We start from the raw sequence: 19,758 nt of genomic DNA, 5'->3' as shown, positions 1-19,758 counted from the left end.
TGATGTATGGAGCCCATGGAAGTCAGGACAAGAGTAAACAAGGTTGTCTTCTCTATCCTCTGACTGCTTCGTACTGAGCTTGATTGGATGCCGAAAAACTCAATTGAGGGGAAACGATAGGGAATACATGGACACTAAAACAACGACAGGAGAATTTGCATTTTGCAAATGATTCGTTTCTTCTTACACACCGCCTGGCTTATATGAAAGACAAAGACCGAAAAACGTATAAAAAGGAATTGGTAGACAGGTCGGACGCAGCATCAACATACAGAGGACAAAGGAAAAGCGCATTGGAGTAAAGCAGCAGCGAGCACTTAAATTAAAGGAGATATGATTTAAAAAGTGTCAGAGCTCACCTACTTAGGTGATGCTGTAAGTGAAAACGGAAGGACTGAGGAAGACAACAGCCACGATAAAGAAGGAATGATGTTCTCAATTTATCAATTTAAAGGTTGTTTGGAACTGAAGCAACCGCCATTACGTTAAGATGGAAGCCAGGATCTTCAAAAAAATGCTAAATCCGTTTTTTTGTACGGCTCCGAAACATGGGTATCAACGAAGGCATTGCCGAAGAAGGTGCAGACCTTCATCAATAAATGTTCGCAAAAGATCCTGAAGATCCGATAGCCAAACACTATATCAAACATAGAGCTCTGGGAGATAACCAACTGCCGCATAGAGGACACCATGAAGAGGAGGAAGTTGAAGTCGATTGGACACACACTCCAAAACTTTATGGAAAACATCACTGGCACTGATCCAAATGCAGCCCCCAGGGTTTCTGGCATAGATAAGAGGTCGACCTAAGCAGTCATGGAGGCGCTGCTCACTACACATGTTGGAAGCAGAGAACCGGTATTGACTAGAGGCTAAGAAAATTGCACCAAATAGATTTCGGGGGAGAGCTACCATGGACTCCCTATGCTCACTAAGGAGTTAGGAAAGTAAAGAGAGATAGAAAGAGGAACATATCCGCTAACAGACTTCCAAGATACCTATTTTTGATGTTAAACTATTAGTTAATGCTGTAAGTGAAAACGGAGGGACTGAGAAAGACATAACAGCCAGGATAAAAAAGGAATGATGTTCTCAATGTTAAAGGCTAACAGTATAAATTATCCTTTAAATATATCGATTATGTTCAGGCTTTATTTTACGTAAGCGTAAATCACGAAGACACCTTGCATTATCAACTGAGACTTTAAATTTACTATAATAAAAAGTTTATTTTAAACTTAAAAAAGATTATCCGAAGACTACCGGCTACAACGACGAAATCTATACGAATATAAGTACAGACTACAAGCGGACACGAAACAAATTTACTCTCTAGCAATAGTAAAATATAGTCGAGTACGATTCATAAGTGAAAACTGGTTGAAGAATATGTCTACCATTTTCCTTGTAATTAAACTACTTGTATTTTCACTACTTTTAGTGAAGTATTTTAGTTGCCTTGATCCTCCCTCTTAAATCAAGCACCACGTCAAAACGGCGAACAAAGGGATATCGCGAAACTGAACTAGCACTTTAGTGCGACTACCCGGCGACCCTGGCTAAGCTAAGGATGAATGAATCTTGTACTTATTATACTTGTGATATCCGGTTATTCTTGGATTTCTTTAGACCTTATAAAAACAAGAACATTGAGAAGCTTGAGAAGCTTAAAATCGGGCGCTTTGCCTTGAAAGGCAGGGTTCAGTACAGCAGAAACCACGAAGCAGTTACTTAAGTAGCACTCAGTCCGACTGTGTTTGTGTAAGTCACAGGGCTTGCATGAGCTGTATTAGTGTGCATAATATAATATCTAGAACGTTGTCGAGATTGCATTATTACTTAATGACATGATGGTTTCAATTTATAAATGTATTTCACACAATACAAATAAACGATTGAAGTAGACGACTAGAAAATGTAAAGGTTTAAGACTTAGCAAAGTGCAGTGTATTGGTAATACTGTAAGGTGCGGTTTCACCTGAAGGTCGTGTGCTTTTCGGTATTTTCCAGGCATTGCACTTTGATGGGACAGTACTACAACTGTTTACCGGGGAACTACTATTGTCAAGAAAATGATCACAACTTGTTGATGAATGATTGAACATTTGTTTCATACCATTACTGTAATAGCAATTGATGAAGGCTTTTAGTCCTGAACCAAAGTATAAGGACTGGGAAATACTGAAACCCATTATCAGCCACCTTAAACGGAAATAGCTTGTTGGTGTTTCAAGGAATCCAAGGAAACTTCACTCATCCCATGTATCTATGCATTGCGGTATTTTGTAATTTTTTGAGTGATTTTTGGGGATGTTTGGCAGGTGATAGTTTTTTTAAAAGAATTAGTAAAATTTAGACAACTAAGAAATATTGAAAATTTAATGTGAATTTAACATTGGAATTTGAAGTTAGAAATTGGCAGACGGTGTTGAGGCCTCAAATGTAATAAATGTCCCTAAATGTAATAAAGGTCCTAAGTGTAATAACTTTTGGTCCTAAATGTAATAAAGGTCTTAAGTGTAATAACTTTTGGTCCTAAATGTAATAAAGGTCTGTAGTGTATTAAAGGTTCCAGCTTAACATGAAATCATGCTCGGTGCTTTTCTATGTATTATATTCAGTTTGAAACCTGTTTTATGTTTACTTGCTTCATTTTCACATTGTCAAGCGCCCTTGAACGTATGGAATAATAATAAATAAATAATAAAAAGTATTTTTATAGCGCCAAAATCCACTAATTGCTCATGGCGCTTTACAATAAAAAAATATTAATAAAATGATGTTAAAAAGTTAAAAACTCTAAAAAATTTAAAAACGGATATTTACAAATATAAGTTCAAATGTACCTAAAAAATAATAATTATTAAAAAGCCTGTTTAAAAGGTACGTTTTTAAATGTCTCTAAAAAATGCCAATAGAAGGACTTAATCTAAGTTCAAGTGGGATTGTGTTCCACAGCCTTGGGGCTGCCACGGCAAACGCTCTCTCTCCATATGTTTTTAATTTTGCTTTGGGGGTCGCCAGAAGGTGCTGTGTAGATGATCTTAAAAATCTCCGAGAGAGGTGGAAAGGGCGCTATACAAATGATTATTATTTTTATTATTATTATTATTATTATTATTATTATTATTATTATTATTATTTTCTTTCCAGTACTGTAAGATGCTATTTCGATTTTGTCATGAAGCAAGCAACTAAATCACGTGACAACGTTCATCCACGCGATCGGGACACTAGAGTAAAATTTTTTACCTGATTTTTTAGGAAGTTTTCGATTGTTTGAACCGTCCTGCTTTATGACAACTTTCTTTAACTCGAATTTTAAAAAGACTATTGAAGCAAAAAATATGATACTTTTACTTTTCGTGCAAACGTACTAGACTTTTGTTTTCTTTTAAACCGCTCTGACACTTCCAAGTTCAATTTAATTAAACTACAGTTTTACTGGCGGCACAGCTCTACAAGAATTCTACAGAATTAACAAGCACACGACGTCAAGCTTAAGAAACCAAATTTTTCTAAACACGTCCCTGTTATGTTAACTTTCTGTAAACTGGATTTTGATTTGAGGTTAAAACAGTAAACGTGATAGTCTTCAGCTTCTTTGCAAACAAGTTTAATTTAATTTTTTTGCGGTTTTAAGTTAGTGCCACAGAGTCTACAGGAATCCCTCCGCAGGAAGAAACGTGCAACGTTTGTAAGTGTCTCAGTATATAAAGTAGACTCATCTGCGCATGCATTTAGCACAAAGTGTTTTGTTCCACAGGGAGAGAATATTGCTTTCTGAAACATATTTATACCTGCCTTGTACCCTGACGCCTCTCTCTTGTTTGGGGAAATGGGCGCTTTCTTTCTCCTTCGCGTGGTCCCTCGCGCTTCGCGCTCGTCACCAGTCACTCGTGTTTCGCGCTCGCGAATAATTAATAATTATTGATATTTTAAATAAATAAATTAATTAATTAATTGACTATTGAAACTTTACACCTTTAGCCTTAGGGCGTAAGGGGCTAAGTGTTTTAGCGGGCTACAAGCCCAAACAACCATCACAATACTTCATTCTGCACTATTGAGGATTTTGAGTAAACTACTTCTGTTGTTACCTATAAGCGTCTGTTTCCGTTGTCCCATGTCCAATAAGACATGCAAAATAAAATAGATTTTGGCACATTCTTTAAGGCAAGCGGTAACTGGTTGTTAAAGTACATCATAATCTGGATCCCTAAGATACATTTTTAACTCCTTGCTTTTATATAGAAAAGCACCGTGCATGATTTCATGTTTAGCCGAACCTTATTATTACACTGAAGACCTTTATTTTATTTAGGGCCGAAAGTTGTTACACTTAGCGCCTTTATTTCGATTTATTACATTTAGGACAAAAAGTTATTACACTTAGGACCTTTATTACATTTAGGACCAAAAGTTATTACACTTAAGACCTTTATTACATTTAGGACCAAAATTTATTACACTTAGGACCTTTATTACATTTAGGACCAAAAGTTATTACACTTAGGACCTTTATTACATTTAGGACCAAAAGTTATTACACTTAGGACCTTTATTACATTTAGGACCAAAAGTTATTACACTTAGGACCTTTATTACATTTAGGGACATTTATTACATTTGAGGCTTCAACCTGCACATAGGCAACTAGGCGCGTTAAAATCCTTCTTTTCTAAAGTAAAACAAAGCCTCATAAAAATAATTTGGGATCGATATAACATAAATAGGTTTACAGAGTGATTTTATGACTGTGAAAATTAATTGAGCATTTTTTTACAGATAATTACGCACAAGCTTTTTAGTAGCCGAGAACTGGGCCAAGGTGGCCGAGAACTGGGCCCACAAATGGAGCTTTTATTTTTATAATTGCTCGGGCAAATTAATTTTTGACCGGTCGATAGCTTTACACCAAAAAGCTGAATAATGTAGCTAGCTCTGGGAGAAATTTCAAGTTCCTGCGGTTCTTCTGAGGTAGGAAATACAAGTTTACGTCAAAAGTGGCCGAGAACTGGGCCCCATACTGTACTTTGCCCCGTAAGCTTTTTTCTCTGTCCTTCCGCCGAAGCAAAAAAACACAACCTGATTACACATTAACCCAAAAGTCGACCAAGTGTGCCTGCAACGATTTCCTGTCAAAACTAAAATAAAAACCATTTCGGTATGCGTCACCCGTAGCGGTTTTGTAGCAACCCCAAGCTATCCCCGTCTTTTTGGCCGCGCCAGGAGACTACGCTCTAGGACGACCAAAGGGTAAACTATAAATCGGCCACGCCCGATTAAAAAAACACTTTGTCATATTCTCAGTCTGTCTTTGTTAGCCTATTATCTGATAAACTAACTCATGACCAGTGAGTTTATGACGTCATAGACTCTAAAGAACTACATTCTTACTCGTTCCCAGGGACTTGTCGCACTTGTCGATACTTAGAAAGCGTCTGGGTTTTTTTACATCATCTCTGAATTCTTCGAGCAAATATAGTTTGCCAGTTTGTTTATATTAGGGAAATTTCTCTAACAAAAAACATAAGCTGGCTCGCCAGTCAATTCTCAAAAAACGGAATTCCCACCGAAACCTTAAATACTTATTTCCCTCACTGTTTGCTTCTGTTAAAATGTTAAAATTGTTTAAATGTTTAAGAGTGTACGTACGCTGTATAAAATATATGTAATATATGTTGCCACCCTTCTTTTCAGGCTCTCAAAGGGGGGGTCCATGGAGCCCCGGAGCCCTGAAATTTCTGCTTTGGAGCCCAGAGCCCAATCATTTTACTGACTGGAGCCCTGATCCTTTTTTGGCTGTGGAACCCAGAGCCCAAAGAAATTTTCCGCGGAGCCCAGAGCCCAGCGTTTTGAAATTTGATCATTCGCGATCCCAGATTGCATTTTTTCTTTCCAAAGATCAACGCCACGTGAAAGATGTCAAGAACTTGAGACCTCAAGTTTCAGTCACATAGAGCAAACAAATCGGATCCGCTACATGACCTCAGTGGGGACTTTTTAATAGTTGGAGACATGATAACCGTCAATAACCGGCTTTTTGGGTTTAAAAAACTGGTCGGAATAGCGGCCTTTTTTATTTGCGGACTTGATTTAGCGTTGCAAATTAGTTTTTATATCTTAAGCTTGTAGACCATAGTGGAGCCCGGAGACCGAAAGCAGATGATATGGAGCCCTGGAGCCCTGACATTTTCATCTTGGAGCCCTGGAGCCCTGACATTTTCATCTTGGAGCCCTGGAGTCTTGCAATTTTTAGCCCGAAGCCCTGGAGCCCTAAACCCCTTTGAGACCCTGTCTTTTGTAGTTAAAGTTTTTTTGCATCATGCTTCTCCAGTTTGAGTATCTGTAGCTTTACAATGTTGTACGTTATCGCCTTTCTTTTCTATCATAAAATACGTTCTGTGTTTTATTTGTAATAGTCATCTAAACTGTTTCATCTGCGGGAGACACCCGCCCGCTGCGAAAGAATCTTGCATTTTGATTTCCATATTTGTACATGGTCTGGTTCTAAAGAAACAAAAGAAAAACATAATTTAAATAGTGTTAATTTAACCGAAAAACGTCAATTTCTCTTACCACGTCGCGATAAGGAGCATTTCAGCAAAATCTAACCCTCGCAATTTTATAATTAGTGGAACAAGCCGTCAAAAATTAAGCTAATTCACGTAAACTTGCAACGCAAACGCTGGTCTCAATCATATCTCGGAGTCAAAAGTCCTGGAACCGAACAGGGTTGTTTTTGCCCCCAACTACCCAAAAGGACGAAATTATATTGTAATAGTGATTGCATTCTGGTTATCATATCATTCTCCAGGTTCAAACAAAATTGAACCACTTTGCGTTGCTTCATGGTTGGTTCAATATTTCCTGTTTGAGAAGAAAGAAACTTAGGCCTTAAACCGAAAGTGTCACTATGGGATCTTATTCACTGGTGCAACCAAACTTTGTATTTATATTTTCTTCAAATAGCAGCCTTACAGTTACAAATAGAACCCACCTGTTTTCGAACCTTGGAGAGACCCCGGATGAGCGCTAGCTTCTCACAGCAGCCTTTCCTGTCTTTAGTGATACCAGAGGTACAGCATCGTATCTGACGGGGAATAACCACTTTAGGAATGGTGAACACAAGCTGGGCCCAGATCAGCTCGGAAAACCCGAAAAACAGGCTCCACATCCACTGATCCCACTCCATATCAATCACACGGAACGCGTTGGTAAAGAATTGTACAATGATGATCTGAAAGAGTGTTTACCATAGTTGAGTCGAAAATTTTCTTCTTTAGAATGATTACTGCAATTCGTTCGGAACCAATTATGCGTTAGCGTTTGTTTTGTCCCTGCTGAACTCTGATAGCTCACCATTCTTTTAAAGCTAAACAGGCAGTGTAAAACTGATCAGAATTAACTAGAAGTGATCGTGTCTTGGCTTGCGCGCTTTTTCGCACCTGGCGCGCGTGCTGTTGTTTTGAGCCCTGTTTGGTTCATTGAGTCATTACATTTGTTGTTATTAGCCATAACAAAAAATGATTACCGCAGACAATTACGAATTAGAATAATAAGATGACATTTTTTTCTAGTGTCAGAAAAATAACTGTTCTATCTTTGATTTGGCCGAATACCAAATTAGAATGTGCAAAAACTCATACCCAGGAAAAGTACTGCACTGAGGATACTGTCACCAGACGGATATGCGAGTTCTTATTAGTTTACTTGAATACCATATAAGGTATTTCTCATTCTTATTGGTCATTACCTGAATTCCAAAAGTAGCAACCCAAATGACAATAAAGACAAAGTTGATATCTTTGAGCTTTCCGTACAGCAATCCATAAAACACGTTCCTATCCTGCAGTCGTCTGCAGTTGATCTCATTAAATAGCTGCATAAAAACAAACGTTGTGAACAACATGGTCTTGTGCTGAGTTGGTCGGCACACGCTGGACTCTTCATATCCATCCCTCATGTCCAGGAAATCAGGAAATACAAACATCACTAGAAACATGACGGTCAGTTGATAAATGGAGTGTAAAATCACATTCTTCAGCAGCGTGCGGGACAGAAGCGGCTTATGTCGGCCGTATGGCTTGTGTTTGAGGACGTCATTTGATGGTAGATCACGTGTCAGAGCAAAAGAGGCCAGAGAATCCATAATAAGGTTTACCCAGAGTAACTGAGTAGCTGATAGTGGACTACGCTGCAGAAAAAAAAAGAAACATTGATTCTACACGACTGGATACTAAATCACTACTTATTAAACCAACAAATTTCTGAAAACAAAAAATAACCAAAGTAAAACTTTAATTAGTGAAGTTTTTTGGCCGTAGCTTTAGAAAACAAAAGTCTCTGTTTACACGCCTAACCTCCCCCCTCATCCCCCTTCCGCCCCCCCCCCCCACCCCCTCCATGAGAGAAATGGGACCTACGAACAACAAATTCTGATGACAGGCCTACAGAGATCCATGTGGTGTCTAGTAAAATTAAAGAAACAAGCTACGTCATCAGTGTGGATTTTTGTTCAAATCTCGGACGTCTTGTGTGACGTCTTAAGACACGTGTCTGTTTATATTTTCTCAGGTCACCTCTCAATGTTGACGCTCTTTTCGATTGGACAACAATAAATGTTTTCCGTTTTCTTAAAAACACGGACAAAATGCCCACGAAGCGACACTTTCCCTTCACCCCGATTACAACTATGAAAACGTAAGTCAATTACCATCTTAAAACTTTTACCGACTTTTCGATGAAATGTTTTTGTCAAACTGAGTTCCGCGTTGCAATTAACCACTATGTCATTCAAAACAAGCCAATAAAAATCAAGACTAACCTTGGTGACGCAAGCTCCAACAATGACAACGGTGATAGCAACCCACGTGACTGTGAACTGGAATTGGAGAAACTTAAGGATGGTCTCGTACAAGTTACGTCCCCATTTGACAGCTTCAACTATGCTGGAGAAGTCGTCATCTTGTAGGACAATATCTGCGGATTCCTTAGCCACGTCTGTTCCAGACACTCCCTGCAGTTAGAAATCACTTATTTATTGACTGAATGGCAACACCTGTTAGGTAATATTTAGCACGGGGCCATAACTTACGGACTGAGATATGTCGAGCAAATAAAATGCCTGGCAAATAAAATGTCTGGCTTAACCAATCAGAACCAATCTGATTAACCAATCAAAATTTTGCGGCCGCCAGCAACCGCAGAAATGAACCAATCGGGGGTCTTAAGAACGGGCGTTCCCTTCCCTTCCCAACCCCCATCCCCCCTCGCCTCCTCCGTTTTCACTCATACTACCCCCTCCTCCTTTTTACGCTTGCTACGCAAGCTAGACTCAAAAAATAGCGCATGAACGGGCTGGACGCCCATTCCTAAGGTTAGAATAGAGACATCGTCCTGTAAACGAGTTTTATTAGTGGTGAAACGTTCAGTCTAATTCACCGGTGACAAAGTTTGATGTGGTTTTTATCATGATAGTTTTATTATTCCAAATGTCTTGAAATGGTTACCATGGTAAGTCCTACGTCAGCGCTTTTTAGAACTTTGTCGTCATTAACTCCAGATGCAGTCACTGCAACCACCTCTCCGTTTGATTCTCGGCTAGGATTGGAACGACTACCCATGATGCGCTTGACAAATTCCAGTCTCTCCGCGGGCCCAGCAGTGGCCAGGATGCGCAGCTCATTTGGCCACCACTTGTCAAAAGTGTCTTGATCGATCTGTCGATAAAAAATGTGAAAGGGACTGAGTTACTGAGTTAAAGAACAATTGCGAACAATGGACAGTCAAAACTCTCAACGTAGTTAAAATGTTTCACTGGGTGCTGTTTGAAATTCCATACGTTCTTGTGTCTATTTTTACTGCGTGTTTCTAATCATAATGCTAGAAACATGCTTTCGGTTTTTCATAAAAGATTGAAAATTTCTTACTGTTTCGTAAGCAAACTGGTAGTTAGCAAATAACGTGTGTCATTTGTAAGACTAAATTTACCGATTAATATGCGTTTTTATTAATTATAATGGCTGGACCACGATCCTCATGTCATCCTTACCAATGATGGAAGGCAGACAATTGGTTCTGTGAATATCGAGTTCTATGGTCGTTTTAGCTTGTCTTGATCACTCTTGCCTGTTTCGTAAATGGTGTTTCGTTTACTTCACATTTTGATACTCTTACTTACACTGTTAAAAACTTTGCTGTCACATCCATAACAAGACAATTCCTTGAGTGGCCATTCCGGTGTTGGTGACAAGAGTCCAATCTTGGATCCAAATGATCCGGCTGCACTCAAATTATCCCCAGTCACCATACACGCTTTGATGCCTGCTTCATGAAAGTCCCAAATAGCATCCGGCACCTATATTAGAAAGAACATTTTATAGTCGCTTCACCTTTTCATGTACTAGCTTTAATCACAGCCAACATAGGCTTCTCTGTTGTCGTCTATAAATGATTAATTTGGGAGCATTACACGTCTTTACATAAAAAGCTTATCTCAAGATTTCTTTAATTGAGTTACCTGTTTTCGAACAGTTTCATCGATGCCAACAAAGCCAAGGAATGTAAGACCTGACATGGTTTCTTCGTCATCCCAATCGTTACTTCCTGAAAGAAAACAAAATTTAGATCAAAAAGCAAAAGTGATTCGTTTTCAAGAATCACTCAAGAAAGCCACGATTCGCCCTGTGCGTCTACTACGCAATTCCAGTACAGCTAATGCTAAGAAAAGTCCCGTGTTAAGAGCTGTCTATATCTTTAGCTGTCAAAGTTTCTTTTACAGGAAGCTTCTTTTACACGAAGTGATAGTTGTAGGAAAACAGTATTAGAGCCAAATCTGTCTTCACCACGTACAAACTGTCCGTTTAAACCACTGTAATGACTTAGTATACAAAAGAACTTACCATTTTTTGCTGGAAAGTCTTTAATCGCCAAACAAAGCACTTCACATTGCTTTTCTTTTACTAGATCCTCAATTTGCTGCTCTGTATTTTGTTTATCAAAGGCCCTATTATAAAGTGAAGGAAGGGCCACTTGGGCACATCGACGCAACACATAGCTGGGTGCTCCCTTACAGTACAGTTTATAGCCCCCACCATCCTTCAGATGAATGACAACTGCTGTATACTCCTGGCTCGGGGGTACCCCTCTAGGGCTAGCACGCTTGTGTACCAGTGTATCTTCAGGATATTCGTCTCTCCAGATCTGGTACGTCTCACCCATTTCAAGAACAAGCTGCAGAAGGGCGCCATCAGTGCTGTCACCAATGTGTTTAGGAAGGTTGTCCACATCTTCATCCTAGGAATAAGGCGTATTACCTATTATTCGTTCAAAATACTTCCCCGTTTCTGATTGGCTTTAAATCCACGGTTAATTCCAAATTTGGAAGAAGTTTCTATTTATACGACGATTGACGTCAACTGTCCTGCATCAAAAATTAACCGATCGCAACTTCGTCCCCGGCATTAAACCGATCGCAACCTCGTTCTCACGTCACACGGTAACTGCTGTGATGCAGAACTTGACACTTCAAGCAACTGGCTGAATATCGACATTATAAAGAGCAAGAACCTTTTATGAAGGTAACCGAGTTTTGAAGTTTAAATCAAATTTTAAAGCGAAAGTTGTTGTATATTGTTGTTGGCTACTGTCAAACCCCTATTAAATTCATTTTGTGCATTCGAAGCTCTGGAAATATTTTGAATGAATAATAAAACAATTATGGAATTCGGCTTTCGTATGATATGAAGAATTATGCAGTTCTCAGGGGGTTGTTCGGCTTCGGCGGATAACACCCTCCTCGATCTGCATAATTCTTCGTATCATACTCTACCGCATCCAATAATTGCTAAATATACGTTAACGTTTATTTAACAAATACAAAAGCCGGTGTGGTCATTCGACTAACACGAAAATAAATTGATTTAAAAGCTGCTGGTCTTTAACTTTCCAAAGAGAGTTTCTAAAATGATTAATTGTGGCCATTCTCCGCATAGATAGCGGTAAGCTGGTCTAGTCTTGACAAGCAGTCACAGTAAATGTTCTTCCTCCTTCAGCTTGATGATTGAAAACTTGGCGAACTATATTGAAGGTAGCATATCTAATCTGCCATGAATACGTCTTTCTAGTAAGCTTAAATCTTCCTAATAAGTAATAACTAGGTTATGGGTAGCACAAATAAAATAACAAAAGCAAAGAAACTAGCAAGCTACCATGGGTAACTTGCTTGCCCATTTGTCAAGCAAGTTACTCGTCAAATCGTCAAAGTGAAAAAAAAGCATTCGCAAACAATTATCTGATTAATGAAGAATCCTGTGAATGGTTGTTAAGTAAAAACTGTTGACAGAAAACAATGGCTACTAAAAAAGTTACTCACCTGAATTCTTGATGAATACTTTGTGTTAACAGCGATTCCTCTACAAATTTCCTCAACAAAATCCGAGTTGTCTGTTTTATGCCTCTTGAAGTCCCGTGTCCCAAACGACTCAAATTTTTTGTCGTCTAATCTAGCTTCCACTACGCGTTTTCTACTTTCAACTTCAGCCTAAAGAAAAAAAAATCACATTAAAATTTAAAAAATAAAAAAAATAAATGGTTAATGGAATTACAGAGTCATTTCCAAGGTATGTCCAGTCTCATTAATTTTCCTTCAAGCCTATTATTTTTTAGCTTAGTTATTTTTTAGTTATTATTTAAACATTCATTTCTAAAAGATCAGCATCGAATCTCTCTTTACTTCGTCACTACGTTGTGAAGCAACAAGGTTGGCAGAAAAAATTGATTCGTCAACTGCAACATAAATAAGGAGAATAACTATTTTGAGATTAAGGACTGATGGGTATCAGTTTCACGCTTCTGTGTAATTAGGCTGCAAATAATGAGCCAGGACTGATTTAAAGATACGTAATCCTCTACAGTGAGAGCGAGGGATCACTACGGACCGAGTATTTTACATCAGAAATAAGCTCATATGTTGCAATCGATCATTTTTGAACGATGGCACAGGTGAAAAATCTTTAACCTTAAAGTAAATATCTACACTACATAACTCTTCAAAAAAAGACAACAAAAACCCAGTTCGCCTTGCAGACCTATCTGCTAGTATCCGCTACTTACATACTCATCCACTGTGTCAATGCCAACAAGTCCAAGCAATGTCAACTGTGACGTCACTGCGTCCTCGTTGTTCCACTGTGACTCATCTGTTCCCGCCAAAATAACGAATAAAGACGTATCAAAACAGAAGAAGGGTGAGTTCCATATTTATGACACTGAAACCGTCAACCAGCTGGTTCAGAATTTAATGGTGCTGAGCGATATTCAGCAATAAAGCAGATCGATTCCAGGTTTACGCGCAGAACAGATCATTCAAACTAATTCATTTAAGGAAACAAGAAAGTATGATGCGACTAAATGTAAAGTGAAATGGCAACTTGGATAAAGTGAAAGTAAATGATGCGACTAGTGGGTTCTTACCCTAAGATCTACGTTTGAAAACGATCTCAAGTCTTATTTTTGGTATCAAATCTAGTGTGCCATTAATTACCCTACATACAGGGAGGGCGATAAAAAATCTGGTCGCCAACGCGCCAACGTAGTCAAATGTGATTATGTCTGTGTGAACATTTCTTTGTCTAAATTAATTAAGGCAGAAAGTGTGGTTGTCTCTTCTGTTTCCGTTAGCCTGTAGAATATGACTGACACTCAGTTAAGTATTTACTTACCTGAAGGGTAGATATATCTGCAAGCTACACACATCACTTTCAAATGTCTGGTGTCCTGCATGTTTTTAATGACTTGGCCGATCCTGACTGCATCCTCGGGAAGATACTTGCCTACGCTGCCGTCATGTCGAACAATCGCTGTGCACCGCTCAAGAATGACCTCAGGTGCTCCTTTGGAATAAATCTTGAAGTAACCGCCATCAGGAATGACTGTTGTCATGGATTTACGTTCTGGTGAGAATCCAAACACCTTAACGAATGTTTCCTCTGGATGCTCTTTCCTTGTAAACGGGTAATACTCGCCTAGGTCAAGCACAAACTGAAGAAGAGCACATTCTGTTCTGTCACCGATTTGCTTAGGAAGGCACTGAGGGCCTGAAGGCTAAACAAAAGAAAAAAAGAATCAGTCGCACTACTATTTCATTGAATACGTTAAGTGTATCGGCTGGAACGTTTACTATTCTGATAGTTCGTTTATAGTTCTATAAGACAGTTATAAGAACGGAGAGCTTCCACTGCAAATTTTGCGTAAGCTAAAAGGCTCAAAATACTGAAAATACCAACAGGGATCTTTCTGCATTACAGTTAAATTGGTAAGCTAAAGAGCAATAAGCGAATGTGTGGTTCTAGTTTTCCACAACTAAGAATTCGATAAAGGAGGGTTAAACGCAAAATGTTGTAACTCAAAGTGTAACAACGTTATACGGGGCCTTCCTTTCAAAAAGATCCTCATATATATAGAGGATGCGTGTTTTTAGGCGGGTGCGGCGGGTGCCACGAGGTTGTATCAACATTTGCTGTAAAAGGCCATTTGTCTGGTGGTGTCAACTGTTAGATGTTTCTTGTATCTCGTGCCATTTAATTTTTGGTCAACACCAGGGATGCTCCTTGGACTGACGCCTATATTAAATTTTAGTCGTGGCAATGAATCAAGTATTGTCACTGTGCCCTATTTGGAAGCAGGGGTACGGTAAGAGCAACGTGCGAAGCAAAGAATGACGCATAAGCCGTCGATTAAATTGCTGTCGCTAGACGCATGTGTGAAGATCGGGCAATGGAATGTAAGGACTATGTCCGAGACCAGTAAGTGTGCCCAGGTGATCAAGGAGATGTAGAGGTAGGGTATTAGTATTTTGGGAGTAAGTTAAAAGGAACTATTTTGGGAAGTTGAGGATGGCACTGGAAAATCTTGACTCTACTCAGGAATGAATGAAGATCAAACACAAGAGAAAGGAGTTGGCTTCATTCTGTCCAAAGAATCTGCACAAAGTCTGCTAGAATGGGAACAGGTGTCTGAGAGGATGATAACAGCCAGGTTCAACTCGAGATGGTAGCAGATCACCATCCTACAATGCTATGCCCCAACAAATGAGGCAACGGAGCAGGCAAAGGATGATTTAGGTGGTTTTGGAGCAGGTGCAGTGCAGAGACGTGTAGATCGTCACAGGAAATATGGTGGGGACAGTCAATACGGGCAGAGAGGAGGTGATGGGCAAACATGAACCAAGAGCTGAGATGAATGAAAATAGTGAAAGGTGGGCTGTCTTCTGTCAGGCAAAAGAGCTGTAATCAGTTAAAAGTTGTTCCCCCATAAGGAGTGTAACAAGCGGACATGGAGGTTTCCTAATGGTGGTATCGTGAACCAGATTGACCACCTGGTATTTAGCAAGAGATCATTTAGCAAGAGATGGAGGAGCTCGATGCAGGACGTTCGCGTCATTCGTGGGGCAGTCGTTGGGTCGGAGGGGGGGAGAAAAAAGAAAAAGAAGAAGAAGAAGAAAAAAAAGAAGAAAGAGAGAGAAAAAAGAAAAAAAAAAAAAAAAAAAAAAAAAAGAGAAAAGAAAAAAAAAAAAAAAAAAAAAAAAAAGAGGAGAAGAGGAGGGGGAGGAGAGAGAGAAAGAGAGGAGAAAAAAGAGAGAGAGAGAGGGGGGGGGGGAGGAGAGAAAGGAGAGGGGAAGAGTTTTGTGGGAGAAAGAAGAGAAAGAGGGAGAGAAAAAAAGAAAAAAAGGGGGGGGGAAGAGAGGAGGGGGGGGGGGGAGAAGAGGAAGAGAAGAGAGAGAGAGGGGGGGGGGGAGAAATAGAAAAAGAGAAAAAAAAAAAAACCCGACAAAGAGAGAGAGAGAGAGAAAAAAAAAAAAAAAAAAAAAAGAGAGCAAGACAATATAAAAAATAAAAAAAATAAAAAAAAAAAAAAAAAAAAGAAAAAAAAAAAAATAAAGGAGGAAATAAAAGAGGAGAGGGGAGAGAAGAGAGAGGAGTTCTGGACCCACACAAAAAGATATGGGGGGAGAAAAAGATAACAAAGGAGTGGAAGAAAGCTCTGCGTATTAAGCTGCCCAAGAATGGTGGCATCATGTTGCTGAGCATGGCAAGTAAGGTGTTTTGCAGAGTGATCCTGGATGAAAAACTGAGAGAGGAACAGGTGGGATTCCACGCTAGTCGAGGCTCAACGGATCAAATAGCAACACTGCAGATTTTTGTGAAACAGAGCAGCGAGTGGCAGTCCTTCTTGTACATCAACTTTACAGATTTCGAAAAGGCCTTCCATAGTATCAGCAGAGGTTTTGTGGAGGTTGTTGTGGCACAAAGGGATGACTGTCAAGATAGTCACCATCAGAAGAGTCTCTATCAGGGTTTTTCCGCAACCTGACTGGGTTTAAACAAAGCAGCCTGCTAACTCCCTTGCTGTTTCTGCTCACCCTGGATTGGGTGACAAGGACAGCCTTCGACAGGGAGCAAGATAGAGTAGTCCTTTACGACATCCTTAGAAGACCTTGACTTTGCCGATGACCTGGGAGTAAGCGACAAGACATGGGCCTTGAAGGTACAAGGTGCGATAGTAGGTCTGAAGATCAATGCCACTAAGAAAAACTCATGCATATTAGTACCAAGGAGTGGGGATGGTGTGTTGGTCGCGGGAAGCAGATTAAGGAATGGCAAGTGGACGGTTTACATCCTTGGGGAATTGTAGCAGAAGGGAGTCAGGGAATCAGCCATGAATTGGAGAGGCAAGGCAAGCATTTGCGATGCTGAGACCAATATGGCGATCCACGGCACTAACAACAAAGACCAAGCTGAGAGTCCTTGGGTCAAATGTGAAGGCGTTGCTCTTGTATGGTTCTGGGGCGTTGATCTTGTATGGTTCTGGAGGTTGGCCAAAGGATTAAAGCAGAAGTTACAAGTGATTATAATAAAAGCCTGAGGAACATCCTGCAGATTTGGTGGCCTGGAAGAATCATTAATAAGGAGCTTAGGAGACGAACAGGGCAGCGACCGATGGAGGAAGAGGTAAAACGAGGAGATTGGCGTTGGATCGGCCACACGCTGAGGAGACCAGATGGACATGTAGTCAAGAGGGCACTAGAGTGGAACCCACAGGGGTAGCGAAAGAGATTTTCCTTCATTATCTTTTATGTTAAAAGTTAATTCTGGCTCGTTTTGTGTTACAATAAATGTAATAGCAATGATCTGCAAGAACAGGATTAAAACTTGAGGTTTGGGGAAAAACTCGGCGAATTGCTTACAGGTAAACAAGAAAATCATTCCCTAGCTGCAGTAAACAGTTTTTGTATATCATTCCATTTCATTTTTGTCAAAACCAGAGATGCTCCTAGGACTATCGACTTATCATAATGAATCGGAGGTTTTATATTTTAAGTACAATTTTCCGTTCACAAACCGCGTTGCTGCCTTCATGGCATTAAACATCCAGTAGTATAGTGGACATGATACATGTATACTGTTTTGAAGTAAAGTATTTGCATCACTGAATATAACAGGTCTGAACATGTGTGAATAAGTAGTTTGATGAACAAACGGCTTTGGTTTACGTTCAATTTGACTTCGTGACTGCTAGTAATTGAACTTAGTATTTTAAACTGCTAATTATCCCTGCTTAATCTTCTCACGTCTGTGAATGTAAACAAAGATTTAATATGGTCGGTAATTTTGGTTAAATCATTCAATAATTTTATGCTTACCGTTATATTGGAGGAGTAACTTGTGTTGATAGATATGGCATCGCACAGGTCTTTAACTAAGTTTGTAGGTAGCTTGTCTTTGTAATAGCGTGGATGTCCGCTGTAACTTCCTTCAGCCATGTAACACTCAACCACTTGCTCTGTCACCGTCATTTTGCTAAGTTCAGTCAGGACCCCTGTTTTTCCACAACATATGGTTGAAAGGTTTCCCATTTTCTCCACAACATCAACATTCCTGACCAATATTTTGCTAGCGTGCATCTTGTCAATACAGTAAGACAGTGTTATTGTGACGGCAAGAGACAGCCCTTCTGGTTCAGCAATGATGATGATCACTATGCCAATGATTATCGCCTGAACAAACTCGATCCAGTGACTTTCATCGTAACTCTTGTTCTCAACTGAATATGTTTGGATGCTAAATCTCAGCATGATAATAAACGCCACCAGAATACCGAGAATTATTCCAATGAGCCCTAAAATAGCTGAAGCTTTGTTCAGCTTCCCTTGAAGGGTCAAGCGTTCGTCATCAGGGTCCAACTCAGATGAGACCGCAGGCTTTCTTACGTTACTTTTGAAAGCTTGTGTATATTTACCCACAGCAGTGACTAAAAACCTACCGCTACCCTCTTTAACATAGCTACCAGCGAACACCAAAGGATTTTCATCTCCCTTGACGACGCTAGCACCAGCATTGAGGATACTATCATTGGTGACTAACTCATTGGATTGAGTAAGCACGCCATCTGCTGGGACAATTGCACCGACTTTGAGAACGCACAGATCGCCAACTTTGATGTCTTTGCAGCATAAGGTCACTTCTTTTCCGCTTCTTACGACAGTGCATGTACGACTGTTCTCAATCCTATTTTGCATTTTATAAAATTCACGGTCACGGAAGAAGTCACTTAGCGCTGAACTCAAGATGATGACAACCACGGTGCCAATAATACCACATCCTTCCATCCATGCCGTCTTGGTTTGCTCTATTCCATTGCAAATCTCTGGGTGATACCATCCTAGAACAAGAGCAGCAATGGCTCCCAAAACCAAAATAATCAACACAGAGTCTGTGAGTGAGTAAATAAGCGATCGCCAAAAACTTTGTGGTGGTCTTAAGTGGTGTAAAGTTTTCTCCAAAAACATTTCTACTCGCGAGACCGTCTTTAATGCCGAGTAAACCTTTTTTTGTTGACGAATGCAGCCGTTTTGCGATTCCCTTGACACCGCCAAGTTCTCGCTCGAGGCGATCCGCCGCTGTTTGCCCTCGAGTTGCCATCAGGGCAATCAAACTCCGATGGAACTCTTGGTAGTTTTTGAAATCCGGTACACAATTTGGATTTTGGTCAGACATGTTTCCGTAAGGGTGTTGTGTTAGTTCCAAATCGGTGTTTACATGTGATGAATTTTCTGTCACGAAAACTCTCCGTACGGCCACAAACGACGCAATCTGAGAATCACAGAATAAAGTTAAATATTGCTCAGGCGTGATGTTCAACACTCCATGCTGAAAATCACTTTGAGCATTGAGCAAGATCCAGTCTTATTCCTTCCCTTCGCTGTTTTGCGACGAGGAACGCAGAAAGTATTCGTGATCGCGTCAAAATGTTAATGTTGAATGGAAATTGACACACAAAAGAAATTGTCGCCATAGCAGCTCAAACAATAAAGCTTTACACATATCATTACAATGCCTTGATAAAGAAAAGAAAGAAAAACAAGCAATGAATGTATTAAAAACAATTAGTCATCACTGATCCATGACATCAGTTAAAATCGTTTCTTGAGTCAATCATTTCAGATCACTCTTAACTGAGAAACCTTTTCAACATATAAACTGTCTTTTTTCCTTTCACAAAGGAACATTAATCTTCTTTCCCCAGTACAGCGCAGTGGCCACAGTCACCTCACGTTGACAAGGGTATTACAACTGGTTTAGAGTAAAACATTTAATTCTTACTTGAACCTTCTAGAAAATTTCACAATAGTTACTACCTTGTGAACGAGCCTTGATTACATCGACCGCTAATAGTGGAACCCCGATTTAACGA

At 39.7% G+C, this 19,758-nt stretch overlaps 1 pseudogene across 1 annotated transcript; it reads right to left on the bottom strand.

Moving 5' to 3' along the window:
* Positions 1-1,209: 1,209 nt before the first annotated feature.
* On the bottom strand, positions 1,210-19,300 carry LOC144653161 (plasma membrane calcium-transporting ATPase 2-like; annotated as a pseudogene). The gene is made up of 13 exons (XR_013570689.1): positions 17,708-19,300; positions 13,728-14,109; positions 13,120-13,205; positions 12,380-12,547; positions 10,908-11,301; positions 10,526-10,611; positions 10,187-10,363; positions 9,516-9,725; positions 8,831-9,022; positions 7,760-8,200; positions 7,004-7,243; positions 5,280-6,513; positions 1,210-1,631 (listed from the first exon to the last, which is right to left on the bottom strand). The product of XR_013570689.1 is annotated as a plasma membrane calcium-transporting ATPase 2-like (transcript).
* Positions 19,301-19,758: the final 458 nt, after the last annotated feature.

Source organism: Oculina patagonica, chromosome 5, assembly GCF_052425735.1.
Source record: "Oculina patagonica isolate OP01 chromosome 5, crgOcupat, whole genome shotgun sequence".
NCBI classification, from domain to species: Eukaryota; Metazoa; Cnidaria; class Anthozoa; order Scleractinia; family Oculinidae; genus Oculina; species Oculina patagonica.
The sequence above is the reverse complement of the archived record's forward strand: the minus strand, read 5'-3'. Positions and strand labels throughout refer to the sequence as shown.